Raw genomic sequence first — 23,598 nt, 5'->3', positions numbered from 1 at the left:
CAAATCTAAATTATCCTTGATCTCTTCAAGTATTGAAGACTACTATCATAGTCTTCTCTTCTTCAGTTTAAACATTCTCAATTCCTCTAACTCATCCTCATGTGCCATAATTTCCTGTCTTCTCACTGTCTCATTTTCTTTCTTCTGAATGGGAATCTACATTGTCTACAAAATGTAGGGGTATTCCTGTAAATGTTTAAAGACATGATACATTTTTAGGTTTAATCTGCATTATTAACCTTTTCTCCTTTTTTTCTTTTCTAGACAACAAACAAAACTATATATCAAGTTCTGATTTGTAGCATTTGCCAATTTCTGAGGTCTCAGAGCTCACACTGAAAATTTATCAAATGGTTCTTGCTGGCTGATATGAGTTGACTCCAATCCACTTCTGTCAATTCTTCTGAAAATGTGGCACCTAGAGAGAGTACTTCAACTGTGGTCTGGCCTGAACAGAGCAGAGAAGAACTATAATCTCCTTCATTCTGCATGCAATGACTGCTTATCTGCTGGCACATTGAGCTTATTGTTTACTCAGACTTCTGGATCTTTCTCACTACTACTGTTCTCTACCACTTCTATAATGAAGATATGGAGGTGACTTTCTGAATGAGAGTGTAGAAATTTAGCTTTTGATATGTAGCCCATGAGAGGTAGCATGGTGTTGTGGAGAGAGTGCCACTCTGTGAGCCAAAAATATCTGTATTCAAGTCCTACCTCTGACATAGACTGATAGTGTGACTCTATGCAAGTTATTTGACCTCTAAATACTCTAGGCAACTCTATTAAGACTTGAAGTTGCAGAGAAGGTGCTGGTTTACATCTATGGAGAGAGTTTTCTCATCCAGATGTTTTCTATATCTTTGGTATCAAACTGACATAGAAATGGGGCCAAAAAATTGTACATAAAGATACCTGGATGGGGAGAGGGACATATGTTGACTTAGAAAATCACTATTACCATTATCTATGTTCTATTGTATTATTATTAATTATGTTAAATATTTTCCAATTACATTTTAATTCGGTTCTGACTACACTTAGAGAGTGTTGTGGACCACATGTGGCTGTGTGGTTGACACCTCTACTTTATGTCGTCATGATCACAGATCAGTTCCCTCCTCCTACACTTAGTCCATTGTTTTGGGTTATTGAGATTCTTTTGGATTTTGAGTGTAATCTAGTCTGTCAGTTGATTAATAAACCTTTTTTAAGCATATACTATGTATTTGCCAGGCACTGTGCTAAGCAATAAATATAGAAAAATGACAAGTATAATCACTGTTCTCAAGAAATTACACTTATAGCTATTTTCTGTTTTATATAATATACAGATTTGACAAGCATTTATTTATTATACATTCATCCAAGGCAATGATAAAAACTTGAACAGAAGAGACCCAAGGATAAACCTGTAAATCACCCTCTCCAAGTGGTCATGGACCTATTGATGAATACTCTTTTGCTCCAAATATCAATCCTCTTGCAATTCCATTTAACTATGTTATCACCTCTCATATACCTTTGTCAACAATCAAGGTGTGGACATTTTTGTCAAATGCTTTGCTGAAATCTAAATATTTATTGTTTACAGTAATGCCCTCATCTAATAGTCTACTTACTCTGTCAGTAAAGGAAATGAGCTTTATTTGGCCATTGGGACTAAAGATATATAGGCTTTGGTAATTTTGGCTTCCCTTTCTAATTGGTTACAAACTATTTTTGTAATAAATTGCTTTAGACTGTTGTCAGGAATATATATCATGTTCACTCATATGTATTTTGTAGATTTATACTTCTTTCTTTAAAAAAAAATGAAATGGACATTTATCTTTTGCCTATCCTATGTCAGTTCTGTCATTCTCCAGGGTCTTTCAAGGATCACTTATAAAGACCCAGAAATCACATCTCCCTGTTCTGAACATATTTTATGCTAGAAGAACAGGCAGTTATTAAACATTTATTAAGACCTATTATGTGCCAGGCATTGTGGTAAATGTTAAGGAGGTAAAAGATAGTCCTTGACTTCAAGGATCTCACAAGGAGCTGAATAGTGATGGTGAGGCTCCTTACAGAAAGAAGATAGAGAATGTAGAATGAGACTACATTTTTGGAAATGGCAAATGCATGAATTTTTTTTTTACTTTATGCATATTTGCTATAAGTTTTTTTTCAATTAGGGAAGAAAAATTAGGAAGGAGACAAAAGAAATGTTTAAAAATTGAAAAAACATACAAAGACAGGTTATATGAAAAAGGAAAACAATGATAATGTAAAGAAGATAAATGGTCACTAGAAAGAGCCACCATCGAGTGACCCAAAGTCAAGCAACCAAGAATAAATGACTTTGCCTCAGTTATTCTTAGGGCCTGTGTTTGGACATTGCCTTCACCAGCCCAAATCTCCCTAATGAACCTATTTCCTGGGAATCTATTTTCATCTTGCCCAGACTCACTGAACAAAGATATTATCTCTAGAATGCCATCAAGTTAAGAGTAGGTCAGAGCTTCCATTAATTGACTAGAGCCACTTTCAGAACTTTGCCCATGTATGAGTTCCATACATACAAAACTTCATCCAAGAGTAGGAGATCTGACATAAAGTCTGACTTTTAGCTTCTTGGGCTGAGAATCTTCTTTATGTGTGTGGTTTTTTTTTCTGCTGGAGGCTTTCCCTCCCCTGACTCAACCCCAAGCTTCTTTTCTGCTGGTTTTCCCTGTAACATTCTATGCAGGAGCTTCTTAGGTACAAGCTTTTTCCTCTTCTTATATAACCTTTTCTTTGCCCCATATTCTTCTTTAGTGTAGAAACTCTTTTCTTAGCCTGTGCTGGAATTGTATTTCAGCACATTGTCTTAGCATATGGGTTCAGTTTCATGATGATTCTCAAACTCTTCAGCAGCTTATTCTTAAGTACTCATCGATTAATAGGTTTGCATTGCACACAGAGTTCACTCTGTGGCTCTCTGGACTTTTCAAAATCCTGATAAGGTCTGTGTTGGTCATCTTATACATGAGAAGATTGTAGTGTCTCTTCAGGATAACAGGCCTGCTCCATGTACCCTACAGGTCATCCAACTTGCTGAAGTCACTTTCAATCCAAATACAGAAATGCTCCACATCCTATCAAGAGCAAGTCTCAAAAGGTTCAATTTTCCTGCATTAAAGACAGTAATATCAGGGATGTTAATGCCTTAATAATGCTATGGTGTTCATTATAGATGATATGATGTCCCTGACTCTAAACCTAATGACAGTTTTTCATTTTATCTTTACCTTTTTATATTATTCCATGCCTTCAGTTTTTAAAGCAGCAAAATTGCTTCCTCACTCTTCATATACCCATAAACTTTATTTTCAACCACTAGAGTAAGTTCTGGGGCTTCTTCAATATTATTTTGACGTGACCTTTTGACGTGACCAGTGCTGGTAGGCAGAGACTGTCCACACAGAGCAGATGGCATATAATGTTTTTGCATTGTGGGTTCATTCTGATGCCATATCTTGGTGGGGGCAAACATGTGAACTCTTATGCATAAATTTCCAAAAGTACCCTGGCCAGAGCCATAAGTCCCTTCACCTCAAATATGAGGAATTTGAGCAATAGCTCTACCAGTTCATTATGACTTAGCCTTAATCTGTTGACCTGCTAATTCAATGACAGCATAAGGTACCTATTATTTTTCCTTAAATTGGTATGAACAAAATTCACAATATCTGGATGAATTGGAGCCTTAAATATAGCAGACAAGGCAATATTTTTTGCCAGATACTTCCCCCTTTGCTGAGTATATGGTTATCAAGGGACATATATAAGCACCAGAGAGAATAAGCCTCTAATGTTTTTTCACTGATGCCTGCAAACATACTCAAGTATTCTTAATTTGTAAAATAATAATCATAATAATAACAACAAAAATACTTTGATTTTTACACTTGCTCAAACTGTTACCTATTATACTCTCTTTTCTTTCAGTGAAAAACTCCTAGAAAGAGCCATTTATACCTGATGTCTCCACTTTCTCACCACTCACTCACTCTGAATCCCTCAAACCCTGAAAGTCCAGCCTCAGACTCTACCACTCAACTGTGGTAACCACTCTTTCTAAGTTTACCCATGATCTTTTAAATACAATATCTTATGGAGTTTTTTTAGTCTTCATTCTTCTTAATTTCTCTCCAGCTTTTGACACTCTTGGCCATTCCCTCTTTGATGCCTTGATTCTCTCTTCCCTGGTTCCTCTCTATTCAAATACCTCCTTCCCTCCCATCCATGGAGAATAAATGTTTTTGATAACATTGCTTCTTCTTTTTGCTCCCTTGATCCTCCACAAAATACTCTCTACTACCATGTTTCCTGCCTCTGGTTCCTTAATTTATTCATGAGTTAACATACATACCACTATACCACAAATTTTATTAATTGTGTTTTTTTTAATGAAGCATGCATTTTCAGGGCCCTAGACTACAAAGTCTGAGAGTCATCTCTTCAGTTAAATTAGCAGCATTGTCTCTAGTTCATCTTTGGGCACTTGTATACAGACATCTGCCAATGCTTTTTCTATATTGTCACCTGGAAATAGCTGGGTTTTTTTCCCTGCCCTTTGATCTGCTTTCCAGTTTGCAGGCACCATTCTCTATGTTCTGGGCTTATTAGATCCACATGGAGTATTTTCTCTCTTTCTCTGCCTTTTTTTTTCTTTTTAATATCCTTTTGATCAGACTCACAAGGCTCCAGGAAGAAAAAGAAAAGCATTTTAATAGATTTTCATAAATATGCTCCATCAATGCCAAAGGGCCCATCAATTCTCAATTTTAATCCATGGTTCAGAAATACAAATGTCATTATCAGAAACCATCTTCTTTGCTAGCTGTTCATTTCCCAAATCACCCTTTCTCTTCTAAATTGCCTAAGTAGTGAAAAAACAGTGACTGTGCTCCCAAAGTGTTCAATTTTTTGTCCAAGATTCTAAATTATTAACAATCCTTGCTAGGTTTCTACTTTTTTCCCCTTAATACTATTTTTCCAATTACATGTAAATACAATTTCCAACATTCATTTTTGCAAAATTTTGAGTTCTCAATTTTTTTCCTTCCGCCCTCCCTAATACAGCGAGGAACTTGAAATAGGTTATACATGTACAATCATGCTAAACATATTTCCACATTAGTCATGTTGTGCTTATAACTCAAATATAATACTTACTAATTGTCTACTATGTGCCAAATGAAATACAACAGGATGTAATGGACAGAGAGACAGATTCAGTGTCTCTAATAGTAATTAGCATTACTATTACTTATTAACATCACTACTACTAATAGTAGTTAGTTAAGGTTTGAAAAGTCCTTTACAGATATTAATCTGTCTTGATATTCACTACAGTCCTGGGTGGGAGGGTAGGTGCTAATATCATTTTCATTTTATGGAAAAATAAATTTAATCAGAGGACAAGTGAGTAACCCAGGTTCACATAGTAAGTATATGAAACATGATTTAAGCTCAGGTCTTCCTGGCTTTATTTTACCTACTTAATTACCTAACTGCTCAGGAACACCTAGAATAGCATTGGGTCCAAGTACAGCCTCTCACACATACCAACACTGACTGTGTAACCTTGGACAATTAGCTTAATAAATTTTCAGTGCCCCAGGCAATTCTTCCAGACAATATTTTTTTCAGAAAAAAAAATGTAACTCTACATTGGTAGGGCATGTTTTCATGATGAGAATTCCCTACACCTAAAAAATCATCAACTTTGTTCAAAAATGCACAAATGTACAAAAGTCCATGTTAGTGCAAATCATTCAAAAAGGAAACAGTTGTCAATGACTTTATGTTCTACTAAGTATCATGGGGATAATATGCAGACAGATAATTCAATGGAAGGCAATATGAGAAAAGAACTAGAATTAACAAGTTGGTAAGGGAGAGCAATTTTGCGCAGAGGGCTCTCAGCAAAGCTATGAAGGACCCTAATGATTTTAAGAGGCACTCTGAGGCCAGAGTGCCAGAAGTAGGGATAGCCAATATGAGCTCACAGAGATGAGAGATGGAAAACTGAGTTCGAGAAGTAGCTAGTCATCCAGTTTGTCTGGGAAAATGTGTGTGCTGAGGGGAATAACGTGAAATAATTCTGGAAAGGGAGCTTGAAAGCATATTACAATACCAGAATGAAGGATTTTGAAAACTATTCTATGCTAAAGGGAAGAGGGAGAAACTGAAAATTTTGATCATATCATGTTCCCAAATCAATCACCAGGGGTGAGTAATGGCTATCAGGTTCAGTAAGTTTTGGGATTCCCTATATCTTGTCATATACATGTGCCTGGGAAGATACGGAATTCTCTTTTACTTACGTCAGGTCTACAAATAGCTGCCTCAGTACCCCAACTAGTAAGCTACCTATTATCACCACTCATTTCTTCTTCCATGTAAAACTAACTTTCATTTAATAAGCTGTTTATATCCAGCTCCTCATTCATTGATGTAGAGTGAGAAGCTGTTTTATTCCAAGATGGTTTCAGATCCATGCTCTACAGGAATGCCTCCATACCTATTACTTAGTTCCAAATATTCAGAGACCCTGCTTCTTCTTCTCCTTGTCAAACCTTCTGGCACAGGATAGATTTCCTCTCTTCCTAAGTTATAAACTTTTCCTCTTTAGAGCATCTGGGGACCTCCCTTAAAATTCATAGATTGTTCCCAGAAGATTCCTACCCTGAGTCCAACATACTTTGTGGATCCATATTCCTAAGTCTCAAGCTTGCAAGCCTCCATCAATATGTTTATATCAGTGGTCATCCAGAAGACACAAATAGCTCAAATTGAGGCATTTAATGAAATGACATAATAAGAAAATTAGCAACAAAGTATTCACTTTACAAACTAGGGGCATAATCTCTCACAAAAGCATTCAACATCAAAATGAAGAGTGAACAAACAAAAGACAGGTAGACACACACACACATAAGAGATACTAGTGGCCAATGAACACACGTTTTGGACCATCTCCGATCTCAGATCCTGCAAAGATTCTGATGTCTTTCTTTTATTGATGTCATAGCATTATTCTTTCTGATAATACACATGTAGTCTGTTTTGCATGGGTGCTGCCATGTTGGATGCTGCCAGATACTTCTTTTGTAGAGTCCCTGTAGGATACTACTTTTTGTCGGACTTTTGATTTCTACATATACTGATTACCTTATAGCCTCTACCATGTCAATCATTCAGGCAATCAACTAACATATTTTAAGTAAATTCTATTATTATCCCCCTTTTACAGAAGAAGAAACAGAATCAGACAAAAGATAAAAAAGCCCCATGTCACACAATTAGTAAGTGTATGAGGAAAGATTTAAACTCAAGTCTTCGTGACTCCAGGTCTATTGTTCTACCCAAAATGGAACTTAGAACTTGCAAAGCACTGAAGGAAAAAAAAGTCCCTGCCTGTTTTCAAGGAGCTTACAGTCTAATGAGGGAGATAACATGAAAGAAAATATATGGAAAGCAAACTATATGTAGGATAAATAAGAAATAATTAACAGAGAGAAGGCACTGAAATTAGAGGGGTTGGGGTAGGCTTCCACACTTTCAGGAACTGGCTGGGGCTAGCCTACTATTAGCACACACTTTTCCCCTATGACCAGCAGAAACCTTTTCACTTTTGTTTCCTCCAAGTCTGGTCTACAAAACTTCTGATCTGGGTATTTTCAAGAGCAGGTATCAAGCTCTTTAATAAGAGCATGGGCATTACCACAATCTAATAATACTGTTTAGCATTTTCCTTCTTCCCATGTCAATATTTCATGGAATATGGCTAACTCACCAAATGGAGATGAATTCCTCTCATTCTTTAACTGGAACTTTATATAGACATAAGTACTACTTGCCAATATTAGTTAGTACTGGTAAAAATAAATAAATGCAAAAAAGAACACAAAAATCTTGCCCTCAAACATTAAGTACAAAACTTTCCTTACCCACAATATTTGCCTAAAGCCATATTCTTGGTATTTTGGGGATAACTTTTATGGCTAACTTATATGGCTAAATCTTTGATAAATTGCCTATTTTTATTCATGCATTCATTTATTTTACTCTAAGGTGTCTGTCCCTGAGATTTCTTCAGCAATATTTAACTTATTTAGCATGAAATTATTATTCTTTTTTCTTAAGGTAGAATGAGATTTATTAAGGTGCCTATAATTGGTTATTACCAGCTATTGTAAGCATGCTTATAAAGTGAGATCCCTTTTGGTTCAGCTTTGATGTTGGGATGAAATGAAACAATCATTAGTCATTGAGCAATGAAGATTTACCTTGCCCAAACACAGCAAGGACATTCAGCAAAGATAGAGTGGTACTTATCTCCTCTGGATAAGGCCCCCTCAACTTCTTCTGGAAATGTGTCAGGTCACTAAATTATAAAGATATGGAGGCCTGCAAGGTCTTAGGAACCATCTAAGTCTGACAGTCCCTGCATTATATATACAGACTCAGAGACTGTGTCAGGGAAGCTTGGGCCATCCCAATTACATAAGGGTAGGAAGTCAAAGAAATTGTGACAAGAAAATTCTAGGTCTATCGCTATCACATCACAGTATTCTTACTAAGGCACCATACAGAAGGAAGAATATAGTCTGTCTACAAGGAGATGATATTATTGGTCCTTCTTGTTGCTGATATCTCACTGTCTTCTGATAGTTTCTTGGTCACTTGGTTCTCTCTTAGGGGTCCATTTTTTTTGAAGTTATCATTCTTGAAAGTTTGGCTGCATTGTGAGAAAAATACATTTATTACAGATCTTAACTTTGACAGTCTAGAAGCTCCTCCATTGTCAAAGCCATAATCAGACTGTGAAATGAATTGCTAACCTAAATACAGTGCACAACCACTTTCTAAATTGGGTGTTTTTTTTAAAGAGGAGAAAAAGAAATATATATATATATATATATATATATATATATATATATATATATATATATATATATATGAGAAACCATAAAGAAAACTAGTTTGGAGAAGCAAACATTTTTGCAGACCTGAGAGAATACATATCTTCAGATAAAAGTACTAAAAGTACCTGTTTTAAAACAATTCAGAGGCAAAAGCATTTACTGATGTTAGAAGCTACAGTGTATTGTTTCCTAGCAGCTAATTTGAATATGGCTATTGTCAGAACATTGGAATTCATTCCTGGGAAATTGCATCAAAGAACTGATTTGGGACTATGAGACTAATGAATAATAATTATTTATTTTGTATTTAATAAAAATGTGGATTTGGGCTTTCTCATTACAAGGTATAGGTGAGTCACTTTGGACCAAGAAATATTTCTTTAATGCAGGAAATCCAAACAAGACAAACTTCCAATAGGAGAAAAAAAGCACAGGAGGCAGAAAATGTATAACAAAGACTGAATGGAGGAAATGAGAACAAGTGAATCTATAAATGGCAGCTAGGTGATGCAATGGATAGAGCTGGGCCCCCAGTCAGGAAGACCTGAGCTCAAATTTAGCCTCAGATACTTACTAGTTATGTGACTGTGGGACAGTCACTTGTAACCACTTTCTGCTTCTGTTTCTCCAACTTGTAAAATGGAGATCATAAAACCTCCTTTCTTAGGGTTGTTATGAAGATCAAATAAGATATTATTTATTTACCTCTTGACACAATGTAGGCACTTAATTCTTTTTTCCTTCTTTCCTTCCTTTACTGTACTATCTTTCCCTAGCCCCAGGTCCTAGTTATCTGAAGTGTGAAAGGGGAATACAGGTTTTACTGCTACAAGTTGAATGGAAGAAAGCTATGATTCTGGGAACTGTCTAATAGAAAAAGGTATCCTCTGAAGTTTGCAAAACTGACAGGTCTTGCCTGTCTTGTTCTTTAGTGTCGTCTACAGCTGGAGAGAGTGGAAAGCCTTTAGTTCTTAAGCTGGGGTATGTGAACTTCTATCTATTTACCTATCTACCTGTCTGTCTGTATATATGTATGTGTAGAACATATATTGAAATATATACATGTATATGTGTATATATAGAATAATCTGTACAGATTGATCTATCTATATATCTATCTGTATATATATATATATATTTGTGAGCATATAGCATATATGCTCATAGGGATTGAACTGTTTCAGTACAATTGGCCAAACAGAAAAGAAGATACAAACACTCAGTGAGGAGAAGAATTCCTCTAAAATGGTCCAAATGGAAAAGGTAGATTTTGTACCTACAAAATCTAATAGAAGAAAACAATTTGTTAAAAATTAGAATTAGGCAACTATAAGCTAATGACTCCGTGAGAGAAGGAGAATCAGTCAAACAAAACAAATGAGTGAAAAAATAGATGAAAACATAAAATATCTCATTGGTAAAACAACAGACCTGGAAAATAGATCCAAGACAGACAATAAATTTATTGGTCTACCTGAAAATCAGGTTTAAAAAAAAGAGCCTGGACAGCATCTTTCAGGAAATCATCAAGGAAAACTGCCCTGAAGTTGTAGAAACAGAGGGTAAAATAGTCATAGAAAGAATCCACCAATCACCTCCTGAAAAAGATCCCAAATTGAAAATGCCAAGGAATATTGTAACCAAATTTCAAAATTACCAGGTCAAGCAGAAAATACTGCAAGTCACCAGAAAGAAACAATTTAAATATCATGGAACCACAGTCAGGACCTTGAAGCTTCTATGTTAAAAAATTGTAAGGTGTAGAATATGATATTTCCTAAGGCAAGGGAGTTAGGATTACAATGAAGGATTGACTATCCAGTGAAAATGAGCATAATCTTTCAGGGGAGGAGATAGATATTCAACAAAATAGGGGACTTCCAAACCTTCCTGATAAAAAGACCACAGTTCATCAGAAAATTTGATCTTCAAATACAAGACTCAAGAGAGACATAAAAAGGTAAATGAGACAGAAAAGACACAAAACATGTTATTAATAAGAGCAAACTGTTTACATTCCTACAAGGGAAGATGATACCTGTAACTTGAGAACTGTATTATTATTACAGTATTTTAAAGGGGTATACATAGAGGGGGTGGTTATAAGTTGACTTTGATGTAATGACTAAAAAAATTAAATCAAGTGGGTTAAATGGATCTAAGTAAGTGGATTAATCTAAGCCAACTAAAGGAAGTTACTGGGAGAAAAGGAAAGGAAGAGGTAGACAAGGGTAAATTATAGGAAAAGACACAAAAAAAGTATTGTGATAGAGGGAAAGAAGGGAGGGAAATGAGCATGGTTTGAACTTACTCTCATCAGATTTGGCTCAAGGAGGGAATAACATAATCAGTTTAGAAATCTAACTTGCCATATAGGAAGTAAGAAGGAAAAGGGGAAAGAAAAGGGAGGGGGGATAGAAGGGAGGGCAGAAGTAGTAAGGGCAAAGGAAAAGAAAAACAAGGGGGCTAATAGAAGGGAAGTGGGACTGATGGAGATTCTGGTCAAAGTCAAAATACTAGTGAGGAGGGAAAGGGAGAAAGGACAAAGAAAAGGATAAATGGTGGGAAATAGGATGGAGAGAGACACACAGATAGTAATCATAACTGTCAATGTGAATGGGATAAACTTTCCCATAAAAACAGAAGTGGATAGCAGACCTCATTAAAAATCATAATCCTACAATATGTTGTTTACAGGAAACACATTTGAAACAGAAGGACACACACAGGGTAAAGGTGACAGACTGGAGTAGAATATATTATGCTTTAACTGAAGTAAAAAAAAAAAGCAGGGGTAGCAATCCTGATCTCAGACAAAGCAAAAGCAAAAATAGATATTATCAAAAGACATAAGGAAGGAAACTACATCCTGCTAAAAGACACCATAGAAAATGAAGTAATATCATTACTAAACACATATGCACCAAATGTTGTAGCATTCATATTCTTAAAGGAAAAGTTCATGGAGTTACAGGAAAAAAAAGAAGAAGAAAACTGAATTACCAGTACCAAAAATGAAAAAGGTGAAACCATCACTAAGGAAAAAGAAATTAAAACAATAATTATGAACTATTTTGCCCTACTCTATGCCAATAAATTTGACAATCTTAGTGAAATGGATGAATATTTACAAAAAATATAAATGTCCCTGATTCACAGAAGAGGAAGTAAAGTACTTAAATAATCCCATGTCAGAAAAAGAAATTGAACAAGTCATTGATGAACTCCCTAGGAAAAAAATTTCCAGGGCCAGATGGATTTACAAGTGAATTCTACCAAACATTTAAGAACAATTAATTCTGGTATTATATAGACTATTTGGAAAAATAGGCAAAGAAGGAATCTTACCAAATTCTTTTTATGATACAAATATGGTGCTGATATCTAAGCCAGGGAGAGTCAAAACAGAGAAAGAAAATTATAGACCAATTTCCCTAATGAATATACATGCAAAAGTTTTAAATAAAATATTAGCAAATAGATTACACCAACTTATTACAAGAATAATACACTATGGCCAGTTAGGATTTATACCAGGAATGCAGGGCTGGTTCAATATTAGGAAAACTATCAGCATAATTGAGCATATCAACACCAAAACTAACAGAGACCACATGATCATCTCAATAGATGCAGAAAAAGCTTTTAACAAAATACAACACCTGCTTTTATCAAAAACACTAGAGAATAGTATAGGAGTAAATGGAGTCTTCTTTAAAATAATAAATAGCTTCTACCTAAAACCTTCAGCAAACATCACAAATAAAGAGGACAAACTAGAAGCATTTCCAATAAGATCAGAGGAGAAACAAGGATATCCAATATTACCACTTTTATTCAATATCTTACTGGAAATGTTAGCTTTAGCAAGAAGAGAAGAAAAAAGTTAAAAGTGTTAGAATAGGCAAAGAAGAAACAAAAGCTATCACTCTTTGCAGATGATATGATGATATACTCATAGAACTCTAGAGAATCAAGTAAAAAAACTACTTGAAAAAATAAACAACTTTAGCAAAGTTTCAGGCTATAAAATAAACCCATATAAATCATCAACATTTCTGTATATTACCAACAAAGCCCAACAGCAAGAGATAGAAAGAGAAATTCCATTTAAAGTTACTGTAGACATTATAAAACATTTAGGAGTCTGTCTGTGAAAACAAACCTAGGAACTATATGAACACAGTTAGAAAACACTTTTCACACAAATAAAGTCAGATCTAAATAATTAGAAAAATGTCAGTTGTTCATGGGTAAGCCGAGCTAATATAATAAAAATGACAATTCTACCTAAGCTAATTTACTTTTTCAGTGCCATTTATCAATCAAACTACTGAAAATTTATTTTAAAGAGCTAGAAAAAATAATAACAAGGTTCATTTGGAATATCAAAAGGTCCAGAATATAAGGGAAACTAATGAAAAGAAATGCTAGAGAAGGTGGCCTAGCCATACCAGATCTTAAATTGTATTATGAAACAGCAATTATCAAAACCACTTGGTACTGGCTAAGAAATAGAGTGGTGGATCAGTGGAATAGGTTAGGTATGTATGCAAGACACAGTAGTCAATGACTATAATAATCTACTATTTGATAAACCCAAAGACCCCAGCTTCTGGCATAAGAACTCGCTATTTGACAAACACTACTGAGAAAAATGGAAAAGAGTATGGAAGAAACTAGGCATAGACCAAAATCTCACACCACATGCCAAAATAAAATCAAAATGGTTTCATGATTTAGATATAAAGGCTGATACTATAAGAAAAATGGGAAAGCAAAGAATAGTTTACCTATCAGATTTTTGAAGTACAGAATAATTTATGACCAAACAAGAGATAGAGAACATTGTGAAATGTTAAGTGTATATAATTTTGATTACATTAAATTGAAAAGTTTTTTCACGAACAAAGCCAATGCAACCAAGATTAGGAGAGAGTAGAAAACTGGGTAAGAATTTTTATAACTAGAGTCTCTGATAAGGGCCTCATTTCTAAAATATATAGAGAATTCAGCCAAATTTATAAGAATACAAGTCATTCTCCTATTGGTAAATGATTAAAGCATAAGTACAGGCAGTTCTCAGATGAAGAAATTAAAGCTATCTATAGTTACATGAAACAATGCTCTAAGTCACTATTGATTAGAGAAATGCAAATCAAAACAACTCTGAGGTACCACATCATACCTATCAGATTGTCCAACAAGACAAAACAGAAACATGATAAATGTTGGAGAAGATATGGGAACTTTGGAACACTAATGCATTGGAGTTGTGAAATGATCCAACCATTTTGGAGATCAATTTGAAACTATGCCCAAAAGACTATAAAAATGTGCATACTTCTTAACCCAGCAATAGCCTTTCTAAGGCTGTAGCCCAAAGAGATCATACAAATGGGAAAAAGACCCACATGTACAAAAATATTTATAGCAACTCTTTTTGTGGTGGCAAAGAATTAGAATTTGAGAGGATGCCCATCAATTGGGGAATGACTGAACAAGCTGTGGTATATGAATGTAATGGAATACTATTGTACTATAAGAAATGATGATCAAGTGGACTTCAGAAAAACCTGGAAGGACTTGTTAGGACTGTTGCTGAGTGAAGTGAGCAGAACCAGGAGAACCTTGTACACAGTAACAGCTACGTTGTGGGAGGACTATCATTGATAGACTTAACCCTTCTCAGCAATGCAGTTATGTCTTAAGACTCTTCAGAGTGGCAGTGAGGCAACTTTATCCATAAAGAAACTGGAGAGGCCCAGAAGATAAACAGTTATCCCTAGTAGAGGATACCTGTTATAGACTCTTGCCTAAAGAGAGCAAGGACATCAAGGGCTAAAATTGAGAGTTATAAGCAGCTCAGACTTTCTGCACTGGTTGGCTTCAATACTAGTTTTCTGTGTGTGTTCACTCTAAATATCTCACACTCAATATCCATACACAATGAGTGCATAGGTAGGATAGTGTCACTCAAGTTAATGAGTGGACAATTATTCTTTGATTTTCATTTTTTTTTGCCTTCTGTATTTCTTTCTTAAAAAGCATTCTTGTTTTCACTTTTTTTGATTAGTAAATGTTTTATGTTGAAGAGTTAATTGTGTCATTATAGCAGATGTGTATACATGGGAAGCATATCAGTAAGGAATGAGGAGCTATATTTGTACATATAAATGCATATTTCCCCCACACCAGGGTTACCATTAGGACTCTAAGAGTAATTTGTAGTTATGTGACTTCCATAGCCAGCTTTATCTCTGTGAATATTCTTCACTATCTCTTCTTCCCTACTCCCAGACCTGCCAGTATGAGTTCAGATTGTCCTGAGTACCACAATCTAGAGAGAAACAAGGGCTGAGTGACCAGACCTGCCATGCTTTCAAACTACATAATACCAATCTAAATTGTAATTCATTAATACATTATCACAATGTTGCATGTGAGTTGATTTATTATACTTGGGATAATTGTATTTTTTGTCAGTAGACAATGAATTGTAAATATTTATTTTACTTGTTTATCTTCATTTGGAAACTTTGCCATGTACATAAGCCTGAGAATCACCTAAGTGTTTTTTTTTGGTTTGTTTGTTTATTTATTTGTTTTTTTTTCCCTTTAGTGTAATTCTTCTTTGAATAGTTTGAGTCTGGATTTTTTTTTCTCTAAGCAGTTAAGTGGCATAGCAGACAATGTACTGGACTTCAAGTCAGAAAGATCTGAGTCCAAATTGCACCTTAGACACTTGTTATCTCTATGTCCCTAGGCAAGTCACTTCTCTGACACTTAATTTTCTCATCTGTAAAATTAGAATAACATTACCTGATTATTATGAGAATCAAATAAGATAGCATACATAAAGCACATTAAAATCTTATAATGTTATATGAATATTAGTTGTTATTATTTTAACATTGCCTCTATAGAGTGAACTCATTGGAATCATATTAAACACCATCCTATTTTTTGTTAGATATTCCAGCATTTTCTATTTCCATCACAACACTAACTCTAGCCATTTTAAACCCACTATTTAAACGTAACATACTGTAATTACTCTGAAGTTCTCTGTTTAGGGAAACTCTGTGATTGCAAATGAGATTAGAAACATAACACTTCCTTAAACTTCAGCTGGAAAGGTAATGAGAACACTAGTTGATGTCCTTGAAACAGTTTAAAAAGAAGATCCTTAATAGGGGAAAAAGAAATGTTAATTAAGGGATTCTGTTGTCTCAATAAAAGAAAAAAGGAAGAAGATCTAAACACAAGAACTCTTTCTCTAGATCCAGAAGAAAGAGAGGGTAGTGATGCCGAGAAGTCACAATATTATGTAGATTCAGAGAAGTTGAGGAAAATATCAACCCTGGAAAGATAGATCTGACTTATTTAAGTCAAATTTTTGATGAATTACTTTTATTTGATTATTCTCAGGGAATAAAAGAACACCCCCCAAACTCAACTGTATAGGAATAAAGGTATTTAATGACATTTTTAATGCCTTTTTTTCTGATAGGGATTACAACAGAGTATTATATCATGGTCCTTAGTTTGGAGCAATGGAAGACTCATAGTATTAAAGATTTTGAGCTGGAAGGAATCTGAGAGGTCATCAGGACCACTCTCTTTATTAACATATGAAAGAACTGAGATCAAATGAGTTTAAGTGACTTTTCCAGGATCACAAGCTATTTAGTATCTGACATGAAATTTAAACCTAGGTATTCCTGACTTCAAGTCTAACCCTCTGGATGAAGCTACCCTTTGTCTCTTCCCACCACCCAAAAGTCTCCCAGCTACTTGATTAGGTTGATTCTCTGGTAAGGAAAAGTATCCTTGAGATTTAGGGAATAGAATCCAATATCTCTAAGTATATCTCACTGTATAGTGCATGGGTAATCATGTTGTAAATTGTTTTGTTTTGTTTTCTTATTTTTAGAAATGTCAAAGTTTTGGGCAATATGAAAAAATATGTTGTATGATTTCACATGTATAATAGATATCATATTGCCTGCTTTCTCAGTACGTGAGGGAGGGGCTAGAGGGTGGAATAAAATTTAGTACAAAAATTTTTTAAAAATGCTAAAATAAATAATAATAAAATTTAAAAATCAGATAAAAACAAAATAATAATTCAATGACCCACCCCCCAAAAAAGAAATTTTAATGTTTCTCTGGAATAAAATTAGACTGTCATGGGAAGATAGATAGAAGTAAATACAGACAGTTTAGGGAAATAAGGAGATTAAAAAAAAAGGATAGCTGTGGAGGGGCAGAGCCAAAATGGAGGAGTAAAAGCAATGACTTATTTGAGCTCTCCCCCAAACCTCTCCAAACACCCGTAAAAAAATTACTTTAAACAAATTCTAGAGCAGCAAAACCCACAAAAAGACAGAGTGAAACTAATTTCTAATCCAAGACAACCTGGAAGATCAACAGGAAAGATCTATTGTGCCAGGGTGGGAGAGGGAAATAATAGATATTCAATGAAATAGAGGACTTTCAAGCATTCTCAAAGAAAAGGCCAGAGCTGAATAGAAAATTTGACTTTCAAATACAAGCCTCAAGAGAAGCATGAGAAGGTAAACAAGAAAGAAAAATCATAAGGGACTTATTAAAGTTCAACTGTTTACATTCCTACATGAAAAGATGATATTTGTAACTCATGAGACCTTCTTCAGTATTAACGTAAATGAAGGATATATATATATATATATATATATACACATACATATATATGTTTGGCAAAGGATGAGTTGAATATGAAGGAATGATATCTAAAAAATAAAATTAAGGGGGCAGCTAGGTGTTGCAGTGGATAGAGCACCGGCCCGGAAGTCAGGAGGACCTGAGTTCAAATCTGGCCTCAGACCAAATACTTGAAACTTACTAGCTGTGTGACCATGGGCAAGTTACTTAACCCCAACTGCCTAAGCAAAAAAAAAAAAAAATTAAAAGGTGAGATAGAATTGTACTGGGAGGAGGAGAAAGGGAGAGGTAGAATAAGATAAATTATCTCACATAAAAGAGTCAAGAAGAAGTTTTTACAGTGGAGGAGAAGAGGAGGGAGGTGACATGGAATGAATGAATCTTTCTCTCATTGGATTTGGCTTGAAGTGGAAATAACGTACACACTCAGTTGGGTATGGAAATCTACCTTACCCTACAGGAAAATAGCAGGAAAGGGGAAAAGAAAGGGGGGATGATAGAAGAAAGGGCAGATTGGGGGTGGGGGTAACCAGAAGCAAACATTTCTAAGGAGAGACAGGGTCAAAGGAGAGAATATAATAATTGAGAGAGCAAGATAGGATGGAGGGAATTATAGTTGGTCTTTCATAACATGACTATTATGGAAGTGTTTTGCATCACTACACATGTGGAACCTATATCAGATTGCTTGCCTTCTCAATGAGGGTGGGTGGAGAGGTAGGAAGGGAGAAAATTTAGAACTCAGTTTTTAAAAAAGCAAATGTTAAAAATTTCTTTTACATGCAATTGGGAAATAAGATATACAGGCAGTGGGATACAGAAATCTATCCTGCCCCACAGGAAAATAGAAGGGGGAGAGAATAAGAGAAGGGGAGGTGATAGAAGGGAAGGCAAATTGGGGGAAGGGGTATTCAGAATGCATGCTGTCTTGTGGTGGGGGGAAGGGAGAGACAGGAAGAACATTTTGGAACTCAAAATCTTGTGGAAGTGAATGTTGAAAACAAATTAAATTTTAAAAAGTATAGCTGAGTAGAGTAATATACATGTATATATATGCATATATGTATTCATGTATATGTATACATGTACACATGCACATATACATAGATACATATATATATAATATGTATGTGTGTATTTGTGTGTGTGTGTCACTGAGTAAGACAGGAAAATGAATTGATAACGGCTTCATGGATAGAAATAATTTCAAAACTCTAGAGAAAGAGAAGAGAAAGCAACTCTGGAGATCTTACTAGGGACTGAATCCAGAGAAGAGTTAGCATAATATAAGGAAGAATATACATTTTTAAAAAGATGTTGGATATTATCCAGAAGGGGGTTATCATTATTTCTGAACTCATGTGGTTGCAGAGAGAATACTTTGCTGGGTAATAGAGGAATGAATGAGGAGGCAAACAAAGAGAGACTAAGCAAACATGACTTGCGTGTAAGGTAAGGTGCTGATTAGAAGCTCAGTAATAACCTCAGTGGCATCGATCTAGTTTCTATACCACCATTTTCCTTGTATTTTTTCCTATTCTATTTTTGTGGGGCAGCTATGTGGCACACTAGATAGAGCATCAGATCTGGATTCAGGAAGACTCAACTTCCTGAGTTCCAATCTGGCCTCAGACATTTACTAGTTGCATACCCCGGGTAAGTCATTTTACTCTGTTTGCCTCAGTTTCCTCATCTGTAAAATGAGCTGGAGAAGAAAATGGCAAGTCATTCCAGTATCTTTGCCAAGAAAACCTGAAATGGGATCTAGTTAGAGTGGAGTTAGGTATAACTGAACAATAAATTTTTTTTTGCACTAAAATATATCCTTCAATCATAGCAAAATAGTATTTGGCTTAACTATGAATTCTATTAAAGGACCTTTGTAAGGGAGAATTGGAGAAAGGTCAGGAGGAAGGGCTGTAATCTTTTGGATAATACTTTTGATCGTTATTGGTAGTAGATAGCAACCTGTTGAGAATCTTCTGTGTGGGACTCACCCTGCATGGATTTTGCCAATTTTTTGTCATTAAGTTCTGTCCACATTAAAGTAAAAAATCCACATTAGGCTCATAAATTTGGGGTGGAAAGTATGTCTGCTACTTCAGAACCATTTGAATTATTTTCCCCATTTGAATGGGAGGAGGGGTAAGTGAATGGAGGAGAAATAGCTTCACTGTGGCCAGATAAATTTAGTTCTCATTCATTTCTGTTAATTCTTTTTAAATTATAAAAAAAATGTCCCAAACAGCTAAGTGTCTTTTTAAAAATGATAGAGTTCCATTGCTTACTACTCTATATATCCTTTCCTGAAGCTGTCTATGTGTGTGTGTGTGTGTGTGTGTGTGTGTGTGTGTGTGTGTGGAGACAGAGAGAGAGAGAGTGACATAGAGACAAAGAAGAGGATAGGAAGAGGGAAACAGGAAGAATGAGTGAATGAGAGGGAATCAAAGGAGAGGAGAAAAGAGGAAGGAAAGAAGAAAGGAAAGAAGGAAGATTGGTATCTGTGTATATGTGTGCATACACACATATATACAAATAAATATAGATATGCACATACATATATTCATATATCATATTCTTAAAGCTACAAACATTTATTTTCTCACCAGTTCACAATTGTAACTCATACAAGCATACATACTTACATACATATATATTAATACTATATTTTAAGATGTTTTGTAGTGAACAAGTGAGAAAATTGATGTGATGTTTGTAGCTCTAAGAATATTATATATGTGTGTATATATAACTTTTTTATTCCTTTCTTTTTACCTTCCTTCTTTTCCCTGTCATTCACTGTCCTTTTCTTTTACCATTTTCTTCCTCTCTTATTTTTCTTGTTCTTCCTTTCTAATATTTCTTGCTCTCCTCAATAGAAAAGAACAAACTTACAGCTTCATGTGTCAGTCAGTAGTGATATGTATAATTTTACCTGGTTTTTCACTCAGCCAAATGGTATTAAAAGAATGACCTAGCTTTAACTAGAAAATGTTTTTTTCTTTCTACTTTTGCTGTATGCTTTCAATTTATTGATTCACATTTTTATCTTATTGAGTTGCTTATTAAATATATTTTAGTTTTTCTTTGATAACTGAGAATCATATTACTACCTCAGGATCACAGAAGGCTAATCCCAGGATATTTCCTGTCTTTTTCACTAAATTTCTGAAATCAGTTTATTGTAAAAAAATTGCCTGTTACTCCTAAGAGTTGAGGGCTGAAAAGGAAAAATGCTGTTAATCTTTTGCCCCCAATCTAATTACTGGGGATATGGGCAGTTAACAGAGATTATCAATATATTTATTTGTGAAAATCAGTAACATTATAATAATCAAAATAAACATCAATATCTATTTATTGAGTGTCTAAGTACCAATTACAAAATAGTTGAATTTTAAACCTTTTTTCCTTTAATTCCCGATGATCTTAAATATATTTGATGCTAATCAACAGAAAGATGAGGGAGGAAAAGAGAAAGACTTGTCTTCCTATTGCTGAATGACTCATAACAGAATTCCAAAATTGCAGTGGGTTAGAGGATGATAGTCTTAGAGCTGGACTCAGGCCATACATCTACCTCATTGACTAAAATCTTTACCTTCAGCCATGAGTTTGGCTCATGGTTTCTGGACTCTCAGGATAACCAAAAATGGAAATAAGAGAGAGTAATTTGAACTCAGGGGAAATGTGCTATATGTGTATTACTCTACTTCATGCACTTAGTGAAGAAGATAGTGGGAAATGCAGATAATAGTCTCTAAAACATCTTTCTGTTATTCACGTTTAGCTGGCTCCTTCCTCTCTTGTCTTCCCACTCAGTTCATTCACTTCTTTGTTTCTTTTTCTTGTATTTTCCCTACTCAGATCAGCTTTTTTTCTTTACTGAAGCACTAACATGCAGATAAGATTTCAAGAGAACTGTTCCACTCTCTGTTCACATGGCAAAAGGCTGCCTATAATTGGATATGTTCCAGAGGGAAATGGAAACAAAACCTGACAGAATTCACCACATAGGCTCTTTTGTCATTTCGTCTTGACTGTACTTTTTCTCTTCCTCTGAGTGTCCCCCATTCTTCTCCTGACTTTGTCACTGTTCGTATCCATGTCCTGGGTGACAATGCTAAGAGCTGGTGAATTTCTTCATTCACTCTTATTATTATCACTGGGGCTCTTTAGACATTTGCCTTGGAATGTTTCATTTGACAGAATTTCTACAGACAGATGTGGAAATGAAAGGGAACAGGTGTTGGAACATTCAGTTGCATTACACACTTTATCTTCTGATGCTTGAACCTTGAATCTTTGGGTAGTTCTGCTTTAATTGAGGGGAGGGAGAGTTAAAAGGCAGGTGAACAAGGCCTTCATTATGTTCTTGGTTTTTAAAGGAAATGCCTCAAGGTTGGCATTAATTATCTATTGAACTAGCATTTTGAATTGTAGAGCTATTCTTCAGATATGATGGAGACTCAAGGAAAGAATTTCCTGTGTCTGTAAGTAAGAATTTCTATTCCTGTCATTCTAGTTATTTATATTAAACACCTTCATTTTAGAATGCTGTGCATTCTTTTGTGCAATGTGGTACTCTTTTTTGTGACATTGCAGGGTAGTTGTATCAAACTCAAATAAAAAATGATCCCTGCAGTCCATATAACACTTGACAAACTTACTAGCTTTGTGACCCTGGGCAAGTCACTTAACCCCAATTACATAACAGAAGCACAAATTATCATTATCCCTATTGTATTTTTTATTTGTTAAACATTTTCCAATAATGGTTTAAATAGGTTCTGTTTTAAATCGGTTTTGCAGCAGGCTAGAGGGCAATGGGCTTCATGTTTGACACTTCTGCTATAGGGAAATGCAATTCTCTAGGATAGAAAGGGAGAAGATAGAAAGAGCTAGAACCAGCTTTTTCAAGCTTACTTAAGAATGTGAGAATTATTAGTTCTGAATCAACATATCTATCTTTGACAGTAGCACCAAATAATTTTAATGGGGCAACATGATACCTGTTCCCCATGACTTTATCATCAGAACATAGAAAGTGCCCTATGTATTCCCTACATTGTCTTTAGTTAAATAGCAACAAAAACAACAGCAAAAACTACGAAATGATTTTTTTTGCACATCTTTCTATAATAAACTCTACACTGGTGTTTCACTGTGGCTTTCAGATAACCCTGTTCCAGCAAACTCTTACTAGATTCTCTATCAAACTGAAAAGTCTTTAAGGGTGGATCTAATAACTAATTTTTGTTGTCTGGGGACAAGCCCAACTAAGCATGAAGAAGCTTATCACCAGAATGTTGGAAACCAAGCCATGGTATTCCCTTAACCATACAACACACAAAATAGACAAAAATACAAATTTGGACCTTTCCAATTCTACAGTGATGATGCTAGCTAATAGTAGCTAGTGACAGACAGTTTTGAGATTTGCAAATATATAGATATATATACATATATATATAAACATATACATATAAATACACACATCTATGCATATACATACATACATACATATATGTATATACATGCACATATATACACATACCCATATGTATATAACATACTACATATGTATGAAATCTAATTTGTTTGCAAAGCAACACATGTATGTATATACACAATATAAAATCTCATATATGTATATATGTTCATGCATGCATGTGTTTATACATGAGTAAATGTGTGTGTAGTCACATATACATGACTATGTATATATTTGTATTCATTATATGTGTGTGCATATATAATGAGCATGCACATACACACATGCATGTGCACACACACACAGACACATTCATTAGACCCTCAAAGCAATCCAAGGGATGTATATGTCATTCTACCCATTTTAAGCACAAGGAAACTAAGGCTAAAAAAGATGTCATTTGTCCCAGATTCCATGCCTGGTTAAGTGTCTGAG

General features: G+C 34.9%; 1 pseudogene; it reads right to left on the bottom strand.

Annotated features, from left to right (window-relative positions):
• Positions 1-2,611: 2,611 nt before the first annotated feature.
• LOC114046313 overlaps positions 2,612-23,598 on the bottom strand; it is a 34,039-nt pseudogene continuing 13,052 nt past the window's right edge.

Source organism: Vombatus ursinus, unplaced genomic scaffold (assembly GCF_900497805.2).
Source record: "Vombatus ursinus unplaced genomic scaffold, bare-nosed wombat genome assembly UNPS02001419.1, whole genome shotgun sequence".
NCBI classification, from domain to species: Eukaryota; Metazoa; Chordata; class Mammalia; order Diprotodontia; family Vombatidae; genus Vombatus; species Vombatus ursinus.
This window is presented reverse-complemented; position numbering and strand designations above follow the sequence as displayed.